We start from the raw sequence: 21,824 nt of genomic DNA, 5'->3' as shown, positions 1-21,824 counted from the left end.
TGAATTATAGAGCCACAGCTTGATTTAGCGATTTAGCATACTGGAAGACTCGATTTCGATTCCTGGTCGTGGCGGTTTTTTTTTCTTTGGGATCAGCATCAGAAATTGATAAAGCACCAGAAACATAATGTATGAGTGTGTGTGGATTTTTTGTGCTCTACCAACACACTTACATTATTTTGTTTTCGCTCTGTTTGATGGATCTACGAGTCACCGTTTAGTCCAAAATGCATCGATCATGAATGATAAATGAAAAAAAAACACCTCGACCAGGAATCGAACCCGAGTCTATTTATTATCTCTCCAACAGCTTACCAATAGGCCACATCGTCAGATGAAACCAGTCAAGCTGTAGCTCTATGTATCAGTTGACATCATCGAGTTGAATTCGCTTCTAGATTCTACGGCAGAAAATGGTCATCGTGCCCCGATTAATGATGCTTATACTGCCCCAGTGGGGGTTCTCATTAAGCCATTCTCATTTATTCAGTCTGTAAGGCCTAAATCGGCTAAGATGGTGTATGTCTTTTTTAAGCGCCTACAGTGACTGATTTTCAGCTTTTGGCAAAAAATTTTAAAATGCATTTTTGAAGTTTTTTTATCTACTTTTTAAGTTTTAGCCCGTTAGGAAATAGTCTTTTTAAGTGTCTGAACACGAAACAATGAAGTAACTCACAAATTAGGCTGGAACAAATATTAATTTCTTCTTTTGTCACCCCCCCCCCCCCCCTTCGAAATTTACAAAATCCCGAAGGGGGGAATAAATAAAATTTGAAGTATTTTAAGTAAATTTCAAACAAAATTTCAATTATTCGAAAGATTACAAGACCAAAAACGAAATTTTGGAAGATGGAAGTTAATTAACATTTTGTATTCTTGATTTTATTGAATTTTTTGATAAAAAAAAAACTTGATTTATAGGTTTTATGCAATGATATAGAATGCAATTTGGTTGCATACAATCTTTCGTGCAATTTCCCCCAATGTATTTGTTTTCCGCATTATTTTTTATTGCCCCCCCCCCCCCCCCCCCTCGCGCGATGTTCCAACTCCGAGTGACAAAAGAAGAATTTGAGATTTGTTCCGGCCTTATAGCTATTTTCTATGGTTAAATTAGCGTCCTTCTTAAGGTGGCGGTTATGTTCTTATCTCCTCTATTTTTTAAAAAGATAAACTACAAAGATAAATAATTAAAAATATAAAATTGGCATCAGTTGAAAATTGACGACGAATCAAATGGCACTTTTTTCGATGCCGTTTGCGGTGTTTCTCAGCAAAAGAGAAATCGGCATTAGAGAAAACAATTGTTTTCGATAAATAAAGGAAGAAAACTTACTCAATAATACCCTTTAATGGGTTAAACACTTTTAAATTGATTTTTTACACGCTTTAGCTTTTAGGAAAAATAATAAGAAAAACTAAAAAATGCTTTTTAAATTTTTTTGCCAAAAGCTGAAAATCAGTTACTGTAGGGGCTTAATGAGAACCCCCACTGGGGCAGTATCAGCATCATTAATCGGGGCACGATGAGCATTTTCTGCCGTAGAATCTAGATAAAATAGCCTGGTTTTGCCCTGCCCCGATAATTGCGGAAAAAATATCTTCTTATAATTTTCCTTGTTCGAAACTCCCAAATTCCGGAATAATAAAAGCAATTAAAAATACCAAAAATACCTAATATTAAGATTTGTATTTGAAAACTTAAAAAAGTTCCATAATGGTGAACTAGAATTGAAATATCAGAGTTTCATCATTCGGAATTTTCATTCAGATTCATTGGTTGAATTTCGAATAAAAAATTGAAGAAAAAAATCATCTAGAAAATCAAAAATTCAAAATACAAATAAGAGATTTCTGGTTAAGGATTCTGTCTGTTCTGTTCATAATTAGTGGCATTTTTGTTACGGATTTGGATTCAGAAATCGATTTCAAATAAGGAATTCATAATTTTTATTCAGGTTTAAAATGCAGAACTCAGATTCGGAATTTTAATTAAAAATTGCCCAAAACAAAACACAAAACAGGTGAAAACCTTTTTTTTATAAAATATGATCTGAACTCATTTTTAAAATTGTTTCCTTTAAAATTGTTTCCTTTGATTTTTTTCACAGGGCTTTAATAATGAAATAAACTATTAATGATAATTTATTGTTGATAACATACCTTGCGCTTAATCTTCAGGTTCAGAAAAATTCAGTTGGAAATATATTTTATTGATTTGTTGTTTAACATTATTTATATTGTAGATACTTCGAAGATTCAAGTTAAAATTTGAATGTATAGAGTAGAGATGTACCGAATATTCGGTCGGCCGAATATTCGGCGCCGAATACCGCCAAAAAACCGTTAAGCCGAATATTCGGCTCACCGAATAGTTGAGCTAAGTATTCGGCCGAATAGGCCGAATATCTACTACTGACTTGATTTTTTTTTTCAATTTTGGAAAATTTATAAAATATTGAAAAGTAATGTTGCAAAAGCTACACAATCATTGTTGCGAAAGCTACACAATCATTGAAATCTTATGGTTTCAGTAGTTATGAAGAAGAATCAACTTAATGGGTTAAATTCCTATAAAAAAGAAAAAAAAAATGGTTTCAGCAAAACATCTAAGGTGTATCCGCGTATCTTTCATTGCATACTGAACGGTGATTATAGTTTATTCCAGATTTTCTGGATATATTCCCGCTTGCCCAAAAATCAAGTAAAGAATCCAGATAAGTCAAATCTAGCAGAGATATTCAGATATTGTTTAAAACTTCCCGAGTTTTGCTCGGGTTTATCCAGGTTATTTGTTAAATCAAATAAAAACTCAAATTCTTCAAAAAAAATTTATTGATTTTGTGTTCAATAACGATGTTTCAAAAAATTCAAAATATACATAAATTTTGCCCGTTTTCAATTTTTTTTCAACATTCGTCCTGAATGTCTGACCTTGTGGATACGTTTGGTTGAAAGTATGGTATACTAAAGGTTAAAGATCACCTATCTTTTCAACAACTATTTTGAAGATATCTTGCTCAAATTCGACCTTCATCTTATTCAATATCAGAGAAGCATTTTTAAATAGCTTGGCATCTGTTTCGACAAGCGTCATCTGATGTCTTTTAAGTTATTGGTGACATATTAAAAATCTGAAAGACCCCTACTTAAAAAAATATCTTGTAATACACCAACCGATAATATCATCTGGTTGAAGATAATCGACTAAAAACATGAGAGGTATTAATATTTTTATTAAAAACTCAATAGAATATTCGACCGAATATTCGGCCGGGGGCAATTGCCCCGGGCCCCCCGAGGGAAGAAAGGTTTTAACATTACTTTAATCACACTGCCTCAATTTCTACAGATCTCCAAAAACAAAAAAATTAAACTAGGAAATCGGAATCAAAAATTTAAATATAACAACTAAAGGGGCCCCATGAAATAATATCTAGAATAGTTTTTCTCTAACATAAATTTAGGGGGCCCTCTAGAGTAAGCAGTGAAGAAGTTCTCCCGCATTTTTCGGGCTGAGAACATCAAAATCTTGGTATTGAATTTTAAAATTTTCAACTCAAAATTTGGACAAAAATAATGTAAAGAATATGAGGAAAAACACCTCTGTTGATTCTCAACACGGTTGGTCGCTCTAGAAACGAACGTCACAGTAACTTTCTAAACAAGGCGCGAAGCGTTTGTTGTTCGTAGGATGTTAAGTGTTGCCAGCTTTATAGTTTAATTGTTCATTTAGTTAAGCTATTTGCGCGCGAAAAAGTGTAATTAAGGATAAAATTGAAATAAATGTTCTCTTTAGTTTCGGACGTCCTATAAGAAACAAGTTTTCATTCCATATCTAAAAGGTCCTGAGGAAAACAACCTCAAATTTTCTTTTTTTTTATCGAAACATGTCAGTCAGAATATTCTGTCAGGATCTCCTCATTTTCATAACATACAAACGTCTTGCACAATTATAATGGTTATTATTACGTTGACTTTCCAACTAATGGTTACTGTTTAGAGGAAGAATGACCAAGATGGTTAAAATCTATTATATAAAATTCTCTTGTAACGGTGTTTGTAGTACTACTCCTCCGAAATGACCCAAACGATTCGAATGAAATTATTTTTAGAATATTCTGTAGCCATGCGAATCGGTTTATATCGAATAAAAACAACACAAAGTAGCATCAATTGTCCGTAATTATTAAATTTGTAGTTTTTTGAATGAAATGAAAGTCATGGCTTCCATTTTTTCGAGATTTTTTTTTTTCCTTTGGGCGGTTTGTTTTTCGTCTCCAAGGTCGAGGCGTCTCGACCTGACGTCGTTAGAAGATAGTAACCATAGCATAGCATACTGATCAGTGAGAATATTTTGGCGCGTATTTCTCAACCAAGCATACTTTCATTGCAAGTGGTGGCGATATGATGCCTTGATGTGTTTTTTTTTCCTTGATTCCTAGCTCATTTCTACAGCACATGGTTATGAATGTCGCCTAGATGTGACTCAGGTTGGAATTTTGCTGATCGAATAAAACATATAATATTTGTTTTGCCAAAATCTGAATTGAAAAGTCAGGCATCCATTTTTAGATATGTTCTTTTCTTCGAGGGGTTTGTTTTTCGTCTCCATGGGCGAGGCGTCGCTAGCAAACGTCGTTGCAAGATAATAGTAACCAAAGCATACTGTTCATTGATCACTGGAAAAATTTTAAAATTAGGCGCCTATTTCTCAACCAAGTACCTATATTTCTTAAGCACGTGGGGGCGATATGCAACCTAGATGTGTTTTTTTTTCTTGCTTATTTGTACACAGCACATGGTAATATATAACGCCTAGATGTGACACGGATTGATATTTTATCGATAAAATCAAAACCATATAAACGATTTCAAATATTAAAACCATTTTTAAATTCGTGTTAATTTAAGTAGTAAATTGTTGTCCAAAAAATATGAATTTGGTAAAGATAAATATGAAATAATGTTATGACACTTTGCGGACGTTTGAAAATAAGAAATTGGGAAGCTTTACATTCAATTTCGTATAATTCAATACGCCTAGAACGCTAGACACATTAACTGAACAAGAGTCTATTCTATTCTATTTTGTTTATTTATAGAGGATTTTAACCAACTTGGTCATTCGTCCTCTCAACAAGAGTCTGTTCTTTGAAATGGATTAGATAGGATTGAAGTTTTAAAAGACCGAATTCGATTTTTTTCAAACGTAAATTGAAGTTATCAATAAAATAATCTACTTTTTAATGACAAAAAGTGAGGATATGCATTTTCTGGAAGAATTTTCAAATAAGAAAGTAGACTAGAGCAAGTGTAAGCTATCAACTTTTACAAAAAATATATACATTATTTCTTCATCTAAATCATTGTTGGGCCAAAAAAAAATTTAATTAAATATACTTAACTCTTTTTTTAAAATCATTCACCAAAAAACTGTTTACACGTTAACTGTTTGCTTACACACAATTCAAGTACAAACTTAATATGAAAAGCGTGTTTTTGTTTTACATATTTTGGCTATATAGAAGAGACTTTTGATTCACTGTTTTGTTGAAAAGTTGTTTCGTGATTGATATTCCAGGGGCAGCAGATTTTTATGATGAACTTTTAATATGACCTGAAAGTGTTTAAAATAATATTAATTCCTGTAATTTCTTAGATGCCACACTTAAAAATATTCATGGAATTTTACATGCAAGAGCATGGGTAGAAGGGAATCGGGTATTTACATGTATGAATACTGGTCTTGGCATGTAAATATCCGGCCCCATTCATGTCGGTTGTTTAATGTAGATTTACATTTTCAGTCTCGTTTCATAATACTCTCATGCAAGAAGCGTTCAAAAATCAATATAAAACACACATATTTTTGGACAAAGATCTTTTATTAAAATCAACATTTTATCTGAAGACCTGCTAGGACACGAGGACACGCTATTCGCATAATCACAATCACATTATCCCGACTGTAGAATCGTCTGTTGTTATCTGAGAATTTGCCGCCGCACAATTGAAGTAACAATATTCGTCGCTTGTGAGTAGGGATTTTCAGCTTCCGATTTGAAATAAGTTTGATTAGCCTCAGGATACTGCAGGATGACACCCAATCACAGCTGTTGAATTCCTGTAAAATATAAATGAACAAATCATTCAATCAATCATCACCACTGTTATTCAAAACTATTGGTTAACCCCAGAGTAGTTGAACAAATAAATTTAACTTACCTTAATGAAGACTTCTGAGCGCAGGAATTAAACTCAAAACGGAGCTGAAAAGCAGCAGAAAACAACGACCATGTAAAATAAAACAGACGTCGCATGCCGACACTGCGTTTTAACATGCATTTTAATGTAATTTTTCGTCCAATGCGAAGATGCTATACTCTTTTTCAAATTTTTCAGCGCGATGATGCACAAATGTAAAATCACTTGTCAAGTAGGATTACATTTTTTTATCTGTGGGAATAAGTGAAAACGCGCCATTTAGCTATGAAACATCTACAATTTAAGAATTTTATCTCCAGAATGGCCAGAAAGGATATCCCGAGTGTTGAATCTGAAGCGGATATTCAAAATTATTATAAAGGTCTTTGTAAATCAAGGTCTTTTGGTTGAACAGCAGACAGCATTCAGTGAATTTGAAGTACCAAGCATTAATTTATTCCGGAGAAAAACTTAGGATATAGCAATGAAAGTTGATAAAACAGACAAACAAGAACATGTATTAAATTAATTTTAAAGTCTTTTCACTGACGCATCTGAAAAAGACCTATGTGTTTTCACTTGCCCCAATAAATGGGACAAATGTATACTTCGATATTTCTTTTTGTCAACATAACTTTTTTTTTTAAATACCTTTTTTCAGAGAATATGAAAGTTGAACTGTGGTGATATTCTTTAGGATTTAACCGGTGTTTAAATTTTCAAAATTGAGATTTACAGTGAAATAGACACATAATTTTTATTAAGGTTTTGTTTATATGATAATTTCCAGGAATTAAATGAAACCATCGAAGCCTGAAAAGATTATTTCTTTTCGATCTAATAAATTTAAAAAAATCTGCTTTTCAATTGAATGTTATTAAGTCTTAAAAATATAACGTAATCCTAAATGAAATCACAGATCACCACCAACAATGTTCACGAAAATTTGAAATCAGAACTGCTTCAATTAAAATCTTTAAAATAATGGGTGAATATATCTAAAAATATATTTTCCTCTTTTCAAAACCATTCTTTTCTTTGTTCAAAGTTCAAAGGAATTAAAAGGAATTAATTAGCATTTTTTGCTTGAATAAAAAAAAAGGAATTTGTAATACGCAAAATCGCCAGATTTAATGCCATGACAAGTGCTGTTTGGGAACACTTTAAGTTGAAATGTGTTAAGTCTATAACTTAAGAATCAGGCGAATCTTTTTGGAAATGATTTTGGTGAAAATATGGATTTTAATTCAAACTGCTTCGAAGGATGAAGATGGTGAATAAAAAGCTGTTTGAAAAAGTTTAGTAAAATTTATTTTCTTATGTTTTTTTTTATTTCTTCAGCTCTAAAAAATACACCATCAAAAGCTAATTGGGAGCTGAAAGCACTGCGTTAGGCAAAATATTCGGCAAATACTCCAAAAATTGTCCCGATATTAAAACAATATAACAAAACGGAATAAATTTACTGAATGGAATACAGATTTTAAAAGACCCGTTGAGTTTAAATTCTTTGGTTTAATTTTGATAGAATTTAGCGGGACGATTCGAGTAAAGGGAAAGAAGGGAAATGTAAAGAAAACTAGGAAAAATAGAAAATGGACGCCAAATTGAACATGGTAAGACGAAGTTTACCGGGTCTGCTAGTCCTCTATAAATAAACAAAATAGAATAGAATAGAATGGTTACTGCTCTGAAATAGCAGCTTATATCGTCAAACTGGCTCACAGTATTAAGAGAGAACAGAAAAGCTTTACGAAAAACATTTCAGAATTTTACTCGGGCAGTATCCGGGTTAATACAGGGTATTATTATAACTTTTTACTTTTCAATCATTGTTATTGAAATATTCGTTGATTGATAAATTCTAAACCTTGTTCCCTCCCTATTTTTGAAAATAAAATTAAAAAAAAACTTTAGTTGCTTAAATTGGATTAATCGACAGTACAGAATTTCTCTATTGAATTTCCCATCCCAATGTCTGTCTTAGTTTTAAAATTCGTATTTGAAAATTTTCACCAAATTTTTCCTAAAATTTTAACATCTACTACAGTAAATTTCCTGAAGTCAGAATATCATTTTTCAAATGATCATTCTCAAATTATCATTTAACTATTCATTGAAAATTATCATTGGGTGATTCTCTTAACATGAACATTTCTATTTTTTTTCATCTTATATTTTCCCAGATTCAATTCATTGAGATTTTCAAGTCCTGTGTTGTTTCTTCAGTTACTGAAGTTCAGTTTAATAGTTTTCTGAATTTTGAGAAGAATCTTTGTTTAAGGTTCTAAACTCATTTGGATTCCTTATCTGGCTTTTTAAACGATAAATGATTCTGTATTTTAAACATTTAATCTTTATTCTCATTTTTTTATTCAAACGATCATTTTTTCACTTAAACCTCTTTGGCTTTGAGGGCATTGAATGAAACTTTTGTCACATTTAGAATAACAATTTGATAACATATTTTTTTATCTCATGAGAATCATATTCATAAACATCTCATGAAAACGTTTTTTTTGTGTGTTTCAAAGATATAAAATTAAATATATATATTTTTTTTATTATTTCATATTTAGTTTCTCAAAACTTGATTTTAAATTATGATTTAGATTTGAGACACTGAATTGTGGTTCTGAAAATAAAATATTTCAAAGTTTTGAATTCTTAGACACTTATATCTAGATCACTATGAATGGAGTTTGAATTTAATTATTTTGTTTATTTTTTTGAATTTTGTAGTCTGTGTTTCAAATCTTCATGACACTTTCCAATTGCCATAAGGTAAAAATTTCTCGATGAAGCACAAACCAGATGACCAAAGATGAAATGAAAAACATTTTTAATATCTATCTGATCATTATTCTAAATCAGAGAATTTTAGTTGGTGATAAGGGTATTAAAATTGAGGATTAAATTTCACATTTAATAGTTCTTTGCAATTCTTAACTCTTCGGCAATGTTTGCACGTAATTGCTTAGCAATTTTTATTTGAAGATACCAGACACCATCCTTAACACAGACAACATGGCTATTTGAAGAGAGTATATTGAACTCATCTCCAGAGTTTTTAAACTTTAAAAATGTTTTGTGTTCTCTGGAATAGCATTAAAAAAAATCGAATCATAGCCACCCCCCCCCCCCCCCCCCCGAGAAAAATTGCCCCGGGCCCCCCGATGGCTTAACCCGGCCCTGACGAGCAGACATGTTATAGGATTCAAACGCTGGAACTTGTTTTCATAAATTTTGTCGTCCATCGAAAATCATCTGTCTCATACCTCGGCACCGGTTATACAGCTTACGAGCTCTGGAACTAGAAAAAACTTGCTGTTTGAGATTAGGTTCGAATGATTCATAAATAGGCAACACGTTCGGGTTAGCAGATTCGGGTTGATTTGAACTTTGCGGAAATTTTTAACAGTGTTTGCATACTTCTCCACCACTCATATACAGTAATTCTTTGAATAATCAACTGTATTGTCAGCTATCAATTTAATGATGATGGATTTAGAGGAAACTGTGCAAAATATTTTCTCTTTTTCTCTTGCATCGTAAATATCTCAGAAACGCGTAAATTTAAAATTTTGAAAAAATAGGTACTTATAGTACTTTCACAGGCAGCTAAATGCTATCAATATTTTAAATGTCCGATTACTAATAAGCTATCAGCAAAAGAAAGTGTCCCATTTCTAAAAGAGCCAAGCTAAGCTTTACCTTGATATGTCAATTCCTTATATTCATTTAAAAAAAATTAACAACACTCAGAACAACAGTATACACGGTAATAAGTTTGAATGAAGAAGAATTTTGGAAGACATAGGCTCATAAATAATATATGTTTTTGCCTTAAAAAAAATCCCAAAAATCGTATTATCTCGCGATTTCCCACAGCTGTTGATAGCAGCAAAAAATTGAAACCCCCCCCCCCCCCCCAAAACAGCAAATTGACGTATGTAAACTGCCTCCAAACATAACTTTCGATGTTGGCCACGTATGGATGTACGTGGCTGATAGCGAGGCCATTCATTTTAAATTTATTAGCTTTAGCGTATATATTTTCGGTTCTTCGCTCCGCTGGGATCGACATTGGGTCGATAGGAAGGAAAGCGAAAGGGATAAAGCCAATTTCCCAACCAAAGACGGATTCTTGTTGCTGTTGTTGTTGATGTCGTTATTGCTACTTGGGCGGCCAGTTTTATGGCGATTTGACTACATTCTTACCCTATAGTTACTCGTATATTCGTTTTTGAAACGACATGTCGTGCCAGATGGGAGCAAAGAAAATTTAGCTTCAAGGTCAACGTTATTGCTGCATGAACTTTCGCTTTTGTCCTTAGAAAAGTGTGGAACAGTTAACACCTTTTCCAGCCCAGCCGCAGGACAGGAGTGAATCGAAAAATGGCCCCGGTCATGCAATGTTTAATTTGTTCGACTTTGTGTTACAGTTACATATGTTAGAGCTCATTCGATTGCTATCAGCGTTTTCCGGAGAGTGAAAAACACTTAGGCACACGCATGTACACAACCTTCTAGCTAGTACGAGGCTTGAGAGAGAGAGAGAGAGAGAGAGAGAGAGAGAAAAAAAAAGCCTAATTGGTATGGGAAAACGGAGGTGAGCACTTATTGCCATTTTGCCATGTATGTATTATTCAAATTTAATTAGTGCTAACCTCTGTACTGGATGTACCCTTGGCTGGCGCGAAGAAATGCAATTTTCTTCCAGGAGTGTCAAAGCGGGACAAGATTTTCCTCGAATGGTTTAGAGTAGTGTTTATTGCTGTAGTACAACTTTGCTGCACCTATCTATTATTATTTATTTTTTTATTTACATAGTATTCCGTCTCACGACATAACTTGACGAACATAACTCCTAAAATTCACTCGGTTCATAGCAACCGTTCTCCAATTTCTCGGGCACCCCACGTTCGCCAGATCACGCTCCACTTGGTCTAACCACCTCGCTCGTTGCGCCCCCGCTCGTCTTGTTCCTACCGGATTCGTAGCGAACACCTGTTTTGCAGGACAGTCGTCCGGCATTCTCGCAACATGTCCCGCCCAGCGTATCCGGCCAGCCTTCACCACCTTCTGGATACTGGGTTCGCCGTAGAGTCGCGTCATCCTTCGCCTCCACACTCCGTTCTCCTGTACGCCGCCAAAGATGGTTCTTAACACTCGTCGCTCGAATACTCCGAGTGTACGCAGGTCCTCCTCGAGCAATATCCATGTCTCGTGCCCGTAGAGAACAACCGGTCTAATAAGCGTCATATACAGGTTACACTTCGTGCGAGGGCTAAGTCTTCTCGACCGCAGTTGCTTGTGGAGTCCATAGTAGGTACGACTTCCGCTGATAATTCGCCTCCGGATCTCACGGCTGGTGTCATTGTCTGCGGTCACCAGTGAGCCGAGATAGACAAAGTCTTCGACTATCTCCAGCTCGTCGCCGTCGATCGTGACCTTGTTATTACTGGACAAGCGGGTTCGGTCGGTCTCGGATCCGCAGGCCAGCATGTACTTCGTCTTGGACGTATTAATCATCAACCCAATCCTTCCTGCTTCGCGTTTCAGTTTGCGGTAGATCTCCTCCACCGCCGCAGATGATCTGCCGACTATATCAATGTCATCGGCAAAGCAGATAAGTTGACTGGATCTGTTGAAAATCGTGCCCCGCATTTCGCCCACCGCTCGTCAAATAACATCTTCTAGCGCCACGTTGAACATCATGCAGGATAGACCATCACCTTGTCGAAGCCTCCTGCGCGATTCGAATGAACTCGACAATTCACCCGAAATCCGCACACAGCACTGCGTTCCATCCATCGTCGCCTTGATCAGTCTGATCAGCTTCCCGGAAAAGCCGTTCTCGTCCATGATTTTCCATAGCTCGTTACGGTCGATCGTGTCGTATGCGGCTTTGAAGTCGATGAATAGATGATGCGTAGGGACTTGGTGTTCACGGCATTTTTGAAGGATTTGCCGCAATGTGAATATCTGGTCCGTCGTAGACCGTCCCTCCATGAAGCCGGCCTGATGACTTCCCACGAATCTGTTTGCTTGTGGCGTTAGGCGGCGGAGTAGGATTCGGGACAACACTTTGTAGGCGGCATTGAGTACAGTGATCGCTCGGTAGTTCTCACAGTCCAATTTGTCGCCCTTCTTGTAGATGGGGCATATTACCCCCTCCTTCCACTCCTCCGGTAGCTGTTCTATGTCCCAAATCCGGATTATCAACCGATGTAGGCAATCGGCCAACCTGTCCGGGCCCATTTTGATGAGTTCAGCTGCGATGCCATCCTTCCCAGCCGACTTGTTTCTATTCAGCTGGCGAATGGCTTCCTTAACTTCACTCATCGTTGGGAGTGGCTCCTCTTCGTCGTTGGCTACGCCGGCGATGTACCTTCCCCCACCGTCTTGATCTCCTGCATGTGCGCCGTTCAGGTGTTCATCGAAGTGCTGCTTCCACCTTTTGATCACCTCACGATTGTCCGTCAGGATACCCCCGTCCTTATCCCGGCACATTTCGGCTTGCGGCACGAAGCCTTTGCGGGATGCGTTGAGTTTCTGATAGAACTTTCGTGTTTCTTGGGAACGATGCAGCTGCTCCAGCTCCTGGAGCTCCTCCTCCTCCAGGCGGCGCTTTTTCTCCTGGAAAAGTCGGACTCGCTGCCTCTTCCGCTGTCGGTGATTTTCCACATTTCGACGGGTGCATCTTTGCACTACTGCCGCCCGCGCGGCATTTTCTTCGTCCATCACCCTCCTACACTCCTCGTCGAACCAGTCGTTCCGTCGAGATCGCTCCAACCGATGACGTTCTCCGCCGCACTGTTGATGGCTGTTTTGATGGTATCCCAACAGTCCTCGAGAGGGGCTTCGTCAAGCTCGCCCTCTGCCGGCAGCGCTGCTTCGACCGATTGCGCGTAGTCTGCCGCGACCTCAGGTTGCTTCAGTCGCGCGATGTTTAACCGAGGCGGGCGCCGGTTTCGCTTGTTGTTCACTACGGAGAGTTTTGGGCGCATCTTCACCATCACCAGATAATGGTCTGACTCGATGTTGGCGCCTCGACATGATCTGACGTCGATGATGTCCGAAAAGTGCCGACTGTCGATCAAAACGTGGTCGATCTGTGATTGCGTTTGGTACGGTGATCTCCAGGTGTACTTGTGTGGGAGGCGGTGCTGAAAAAATGTACTACGTACGGCCATTCGTTTGGAGGCGGCGAAATCAATAAGTCTGAGGCCGTTTTCGTTGGTCAGCTGGTGCGCGCTGAACCTTCCAATTGTCGGTTTAAATTCCTCCTCCTGGCCGACCTGAGCATTGAAATCCCCGATGACGATCTTGATATCATGTTTTGGGCAACGGTCGTATTCACGCTCCAGCTGCGCGTAAAATTCGTCTTTGTCGTCACCGGTACTTCCGAGGTGAGGGCTGTGCACGTTGATGATGCTGATGTTGAAGAACCGGCCCTTGATTCTCAACCGGCACATTCGTGAGTTGATCGGCCACCACCCGATCACGCGCTTTTGCATCTTTCCCATCACTATAAAAGCTGTTCCAAGCTCGTGTGTGTTGCCGCAGCTCTGGTAGATGGCACGACCATCTGGATACGTTCGTACCGTGGAGCCCTTCCAGCATACCTCCTGCAGCGCTACGATGTCGAATTTGCGGCTCTTCAATTCGTTGGAGAGCACGTGGGTACTGCCCACAAAATTTAGAGATCGGCAGTTCCATGTTCCAAGTTTCCAATCGCTAGTCCCTTTTCGTCGCGTGGGTCTTTGCCGATTTCCATCCGAAATTTGTTGTTCGTTATTCGTTGCTTATGTTTTTTTAGTAGTCACAGGCTCGCAAGGCCCGCAGCTAACCCCACTACCTCGCAGGAGGACCGTCGTGATGTTGCTGTTTTGGGTCCCGAACACCACCAGGACGTTGTTGCACTCCGCACGCCGCCCCTAACATGGAGAACAGACGCGTACGAAGCCCCCTAACTCATTCTGCATGCGACCAAAGCATCCACCGGGGTTGGGTACCCGATCTCCGCTAAGGTTGCTCGCACCTATCTATTAATCGGAGGCAATTCCGAAAACTATCGTGTTAAAATGCATGGTTAAAAGCATAAATTAGCTGTCTTATAAGTAAGAAAAAAAAAACCTCATTTTTCCTAAGTATAAAACGTATTAAACGAAAGTGAGATTTGATTTTTCTGACTATTATTTCATTTCGTAAAAAAGACTTTGTTCAACAACATTTAACGTCAAGAGCCACGATACCTCGAGGATAAAAATATTCCTTTACCTTTGAGGTCGAATGCAGAAATTCTTTAACTTCTCTTGTGCTCATTTCTCGTTTTTCAATATCGCTGAGTTTAAGTGCTCAAATCAAGCATCTCGATCAATTACCGCAATTGCTGTATTCTTCCTGATACACCCACAAATCAGACTCTACTCCAATAATGAACTTCCTTGGAGGTGCAATTATAGGTATAAGATTCTATGCCGGAACGGCATCAACAAGCTTTCTAATAACTGGCATTGTCCTCCCAGCGCAACAGCATTTCTTATGAATGAAAGAAACCAAATAAAACATATCCCATCGCACGACAAAGCCGGATGGAAACAATCAGCCAATTAGGATATTGTCGAATGATCACTCGACATCACTCGGTACGATGTGTGTATGTAAACCGGCATTATATAAAAACATTCTTTGTTTCCAACGGACATCAAAAAACCACCTGCCAAGATGAGCTGTGCGTGTGTATGTAAACCGGCCGGCAATAGAAAACAGTTTCTAGTTTCCCATTCCCATCCCTTTCCCATGAAAGACAAAGGAAGATGAAAAAAAAACTGGCCAAACGGCAGACGGCCAATGCAGTGCGTTTTTTTGGTAATCGGCGCACAGTGGGGCAGGACCTATGAAAGCTTGGCCAAAACGCCTTTTTGTAAATTTTGAAAATTCATCATAAATTTATGCTTTTCAGAAACTGGACATTACACCGATCACAAATCTGTCAAACAAAACATAGAATTCATTGTTTCATACAATTATCTACGTAGGTGAAGTTGGGGTTCGATGCTGTTGCATTTTATCGCAAAAACAAAAAAATATTTTCAATACTCCACTAAAATTTTATTTCTTGGATAAATAAAAAAAAAAATTAACATGGATGTGTTCAGAATAATATGAAATTTATTTATTTGAGGTTAAAGAATTGAAAAATAATAAATCGTAATTTTTTTACGAGCTAAACGTATAACGTTGAAAAATGACGAATTTTCATCATATTGGGACATCTGGAAAACATGTTACCCCACGTTACCCCACTCTCATTTCTACTCGAAAATTTAAATGGAAGACTCAGCTATCCAACAAAACAAAAACTAGTTGCCACTTTTTGCCTATTCAAAAGTTATTCACGTTTTGGTGAAACGTGTTTTTGGACAATTTTCGTACTTTTGGTATTGCTTTTGATAATGGTTTTTGCTAGAAAAACTTGAACTCAATCGAATTTGAAATTTTTTAAATTCATTTTTTTTCAAAGTTTATTTTCCTCTTAGTTTGATAATACTATTTCGGCTTTTAAAAATTATATTTATCTACAGACAAGCAGATAAGATTCTTTGGAATATGAACTTTCAATAACCTTCTCAAATCATTTTCGGTCAGATGTTTAGTACGTATCTGTTAACTAACTTAATTTTTTATTCAACATTTTTTTCTATAAAATGTAAAGATCTTAAAGTTTTACTCAAAAATAAAATTGAATTTATTTACACACTGAATGTTTGAATATTTAAAAAAAATATGCAACCATGTTTTTTGCTGTCATATTGAGTAACAGCCTAATTGATCCATTAGCTACTTATATAAGGTACCACTATGAGTTTATGGCTTTATTATCTGAACTTATTTGTTTTGTTACCACTGATCACACTGACATGATACTTTGAACAAAATTCCGTTCATATTTTTCATATTTAATTTGTATGGAAGCATTCGTTTCATAGATGGAATGACTTTTAAGCCATCATAATAAACGATTTGTCGTACCCCGAAATCCTCAGAGGTCAAATTCGGTTCAATTTGGTTCAATTTGCTTGATTTGTTCCTTGTCAGGTTCCTACCAGTTGTTAGATCTTCTGTGGTTGCTTGATTAGTTTTTCGAAATGTAGAACTTTGGTACCATTTCTATGAAATCTCCTACTTCCAGAAAAGAGATTGGTCTTAATCTAGCGTTAAAATAACATGCATTTCTTTCTTGACAAATTTGGGTCCATTTGCATTATTTATTCAAGAGTTTTGAAGATATTCAGGTAACATTTGTATGGGGACCCCCATTCTTGTGAGGAGAGGGATCTTAAAGCACCATTTAACTTATTAACGGTCCTAAAAACCCTTACATGATCATTTTCATGCCGATCGACTGAGTATCTTTCAAGTTGATAAGGAAAATCTGCTTAACAAAGTTATCTAGATCAAATTTCACAACATCTAGATGAAAAAAAGTTACATCAAATTAAAGATTTTGATCAGATGAACAACTTTTCAGAAGACATCAAACCAGTAGGATTTCATTTAAAAAAGTTATGAGGTTTTGACCATAGATTGGTCAGGTCTGCCCCACTGTGCGGCGGTGGCAGAAGGACTATTACAATAAACTTTCGTTTGCTAACATAAATAAATTAAGTTTTTGGAAATTATTTCAATTTCGTTTACTGTAGCCGTAATTTTAAATCAAATTTCAACATAATTTAAATACAACAGCTTTAAAATTAAGCTGCAACTGGAGTTTCAAATTGCACTGCAAAGCTGATTTAATCTAATTTCTAAAACTTAATTAGTTAAATAGTTATAAATTAAAGATCAATTAATTATCCAAGTTCTAGAATTGTTGGCTCTGTTTTTATAAGCTCGTTGATTTTTTAATTTTGTCTAATAAGTTTTCGAGATTAAAGGGAAGGTCTCAAATTACATCTATTCTTAGAATTCGATTTAAGCCAAAAAACTTGTACTCTTTCCCCTTCCCATCTGCAACTGCTGGAAGAAAATAGGGATCCCATTTTTCGCAATCAAAAATCCTCCCATATCAAATTAGGTTCCATTGGTTCATAAGTTCTTAAGCAATAAAACAACATTTAAATGGGACCCCCTCCGTCCCTCCCCCTCTCCACACTGCAAGGCAGAAGGGTCTGGAGGGACGGAGGGGGTCCCATTTAAATGTTGTTTTATTGCTTAAGAACTTATCAACCAATGGAACCTAATTTGATATGGGAGGATTTTTGATTGCGAAAAATGGGATTCGCCGGGTGAAAATTTATATATCACACGAATGCTTCTAACTTCCTTAAACATGTCCAAAAGAAAAATCGTGCGCATACTTGCGAACTTGAGCTATTTTCGATTTTGAAATCTAAAAATTTGAGCGATTTTTGTCCCTAATTTTGTTTCAGGTAGCGAGCATGCCATGCATTTACTTTGTGTAATACAAACGTTTTTTATTGCGTTTGATTTGTTTGTTTAAAAAATGATATTTTTCATCATTTCTGATAGTTGATCGGCTGGTTTGCTTCGAATTTGCTTAAAAACAAACATTTTATAAGGGTGCAGCGAGTGACCCAAAAAGACCAAAATTAAGAAATTTGAAATTTTGGTTAAAAATGAGTAGTGTATACTTGAAAACAACGAAAAAAAAGATTTTTAATCATTTTGAAGAGAAAAACAGGTTTTGGCCAACTTTTTCCATAGTGTACTCCTATGTGCGCTGTGCGATCTTAGCTTGCTATTTACTGTACTGTTAAACGATTCGACAATCGACAATACATAGATGCCATGGGACACTTTGTGGGACAACAGTGAATCTTTTTCTGTCGGAGATGTCTTAGAAGCAGCATCTGATTTTAAGGAATTGTTTATCACAGAACCGGATTTTTTTAAGCATCGCCTGTGTTTTTGCAAACGCCGACTGTATGTGCCACTTTTTTCATTTTTATAATTTTTTTTTTCTTAATTAAAACTGCCTTCATTTTTGCAACAAAATTCGTCAAGGATTTCCAATTTTTTGCAATTGTTGACATAAGATGATTACGATATTACTTAGCATCGGAATTGCATTATTAACAATTATTTACCGATTAAAGGCGCCCGCACAATAGTCCGTCGAACGTCGCGTCGCGTTAGCGTCGCGTTGACATTTCATTTTGGGTATACCATTTTCCGTTTGAGTCACCATAATGATGCGTCGCGTCAGTGAAGGCTTTGTACTAAAACTCAAAACTTGCTCTAAACAGCCGCGTTCTCCAACGTCGACGCTCTGGTTTTGAAAAAATTCAAAATTGTTTCGCGTCAGCAACGTTTTAAGTATTCCGTTATAAGTGTTTTTGTCGAAGTTTTAAAAGAATTAAACCAAAACTCAAAGAAAAAGTCCATTTTTTCCTATCATTTTTTTTATGTTTGCCATTAAAAATAATTTTTCCACGAATAAACTTTTTGAACATCTTCGAGGAAATCAATCATACTTCTTTGAGCTTACAGTTATCGTTTTTTTAATAAAATAAATTAGATTTTATATCATTTTATTTCGATTTGTTGCTGTATTGATAAACATTTTATTAACGTATTGTCGTATCTAAACTAGGCTATAGTTCTTTTATCATTTCGACCGTTTTCCATGCCATTCTCGGGGCTGGGCTTGATATACAAAACACACACATGTAAATTAATCATTTTTGCAAAAATTTAAAGCTTTGGTTTAAAATAACAATTATTTTTATTGCTGTCTTTGTTGAGAATACATAATTAACAATTATATACTACACAGTCAAATTGGCACTGTTTGTACTGGCGGGAGCTGTCGATCCAATACCGGCAAGAGAATTAAGTTGGAAATAGACCATCGAAACTAATTATTTCATCCATCGAGGACTTCTGCTCTGAAATCTGTCTATTCCGTTGCTTATATCGCCAATACATGCGGTACTGTTTGTAATTCAGTTCCACTTCGCTGGGAGTCGATCAATTAACCGCATTTCTGCTCTACCTTATGAATCACGACGAAGAATTTTGAATTCCACTTGCAAAAACTTGACACCGTGAACGAAAGAAGCGTACCAAAACAAACTTTTGGTTGCTATGTCACCTGACGCTATATTGTGATACAAAAATCTTTGGGTGCGTCGCGTCAGCGTTTTAGAACTGAACGACGACGTTGACAGCTGACGCGACGCGACGTCCGACGCTGTATTGTGTGGCAGCCTTAAGTTTATCTCAATAAGCGACTTTGAATGACAAGTACGAATAGATTGTTTAAATTCCATTATACGATGTTCTTACAATTACTGTACGACCTTTCATGGAAATAATATGTCATCATAGATCGCAAGCATGAAAGATTGCTTAATTGTACTGTGGGATTAAATATTGAGCTTTACGCAATGCTACTGCAATTCTAAACAACTTTATTGATCTTTCTATACGATTTACAAAATGTTTTCGTATATAATGAACTATACAAACCAAAAAAGATAAAATATAACTTGGTTTAGCTACAACATGATGTTTATACAATTCCAATTTAAACTGGATGCTTATACAATCTACAATGAACGCTACTTTACGATTTCTGGTTATCTGGGGAGCGGTAGTACCAAATATTCATATAAACATTTCTCGTACTCAAATATCCTCCCATTAAAATTTGGTCCCGGTGCACAGTGCGGTGATCTCATAGAGCCGATGGACAAAAGTCGTTAAAAGTTGAAACTCGTTAAAATATTTGTTCCAATGTTCAATTATTGAAAGTACGCTACAAAAAATGTGTTTTGAAATATTGAATCCAATTTTGATTTTTAACCCCTTAAATTCATGTCTCATAAATCCCAAATATTGAAGATTTTCAATCTTCCTTGTGAAAGATCCGTAATATTTGTCAAATATTTTCTTTCATGAAGGAATATGATTGCTACTGATGATATAACACATATTAAATAGCTGAATTCAACAGTTTCCTTTTCGAGGGTACATGGAATTCACCGGAATTTGGCTCATGTATGCTTCCACTTAGCTCAAAATATTTCAAAATTCAAATCACAAAGCTTCATATAACTTTTTTTGATTTCAAATTTATAACCATATCAAAAACGCAATACACCATCCATACCGAGTGATCAGGATGAAATTCCCTAGCATATGAATATAAAATGATAGTGACGGCTTGTGACGCAAACTTGTTTGACTAGCTGAAGTTTAGTAATTTTTGTTGATGAAACTTACAAAATTTATGGTAAATACAAAGGTAACTGTAAGGTCCAAAAACGATTTTTCTTTTCGCTCGAAAAATCCTACACGACATGCATTAAGTTTGAATCTTCAACTTGTAGAACATTTGAAGAGAATTGGAATTTTTTGCAAAACTTGATAAAGATAAACAAAACTTAAAAAAAAGTTAAATATAAGCTTTCCTCTTCCCTTCCTATATTCCCAATTATACCCTCCTACTGCACGAACGGAATTGTTTCACAGAGAAAAATTTTTCATATTGAAGTACCATCCCATGCCAAATTTGGTTTTATTTGCGTAGTAAATTCTTGAGTTATGCATAAACTTGAAACGAAGTACTATCCCCCTTCCGTTCTCCCCATTGAATGAAAGGAGGAGAACTTAATATCCATAAAAGTATTTTTAGTGCTCCAGTACTTTATGAAACCAAATTTGGTTTCATTTGCTCGACTAATTCTCGAGTTATGCAAAAAAATGTATGGAAGCCCTGCTTTCCCCCTTTATATCTTTCCGCTGAAAAAAAGGTGGGGCTTCCATTTATAATAGAAACATTTCTCTTATCCAAATACCCTCACATGCTAAATATGTTTCCATTTGCTCGATCAGCTCTCCAGTTATGCTGAAAATTGTAAGGGAGATCCCTCCTCCCCCTTTTCATTCACATGTTTGAAGGAGTGAGGGATACCAAATATTCATATAGAAGCATTTCTCGTACCCAAATATCGTTCCATGCCAAATTTGGTTCCTTTTGCTGTTGTAGTTTAGAGTTCTTCAGTTAAAATTGTATGAAACTCCACTCCCTCTTTCCATTCTTCCAGCTGGAAGAAATAAGGGGTCTCAAACAATCATTAGAAGATATCACGTTCCAAAATATTATTTTTTTATTTATGTAAAAAAATATAAAACAGGCCTCCTCCCCCTTTCTACTGGAAAGAGGGAAGGGCCTCAAATAATCATAGAAATATTTTTCGTATCCAAATACCTACCCATGCCAAATTTGGTTCCAATATCTTGATTAGCTTTCGAGTTATATGAAAAATTGAAAGGTAGCCGCCCTTCCCCTATCCCCTTCCTCCTATCTCCCCACGGAGAGGAAGGAGGGGTACCTAATATTCCAAGAAATATTCCTTGTTCCCAAATACCACCCCATGAAAAATTTGATACCATTTGCTTGATTGGTTCCCGAGTCATGCAAAAAATTGTCTTTTGTTTGGGATTTTAAACTAACATCGTAAACACTTAGAGTTCTTCTTTTCTCGAAACTGAACCGTGGGAAAATCTTCTCATACCAAATACTCGGAACGTTCCATCCACTCCAGTGATATTTTTTATGTAAATTCGGGGCACCTCAG

The 21,824-nt window shown here is 36.3% G+C and overlaps 1 protein-coding gene across 7 annotated transcripts in view; it reads left to right on the top strand.

Annotated features, from left to right (window-relative positions):
• Positions 1-21,824, top strand: part of LOC129739384 (protein retinal degeneration B) — a 134,698-nt gene that overhangs the window by 56,703 nt on the left and 56,171 nt on the right. The window lies entirely within an intron of this gene.

The sequence above is a fragment of the Uranotaenia lowii genome, chromosome 1 (assembly GCF_029784155.1).
Source record: "Uranotaenia lowii strain MFRU-FL chromosome 1, ASM2978415v1, whole genome shotgun sequence".
NCBI classification, from domain to species: Eukaryota; Metazoa; Arthropoda; class Insecta; order Diptera; family Culicidae; genus Uranotaenia; species Uranotaenia lowii.
The sequence above is the reverse complement of the archived record's forward strand: the minus strand, read 5'-3'. Positions and strand labels throughout refer to the sequence as shown.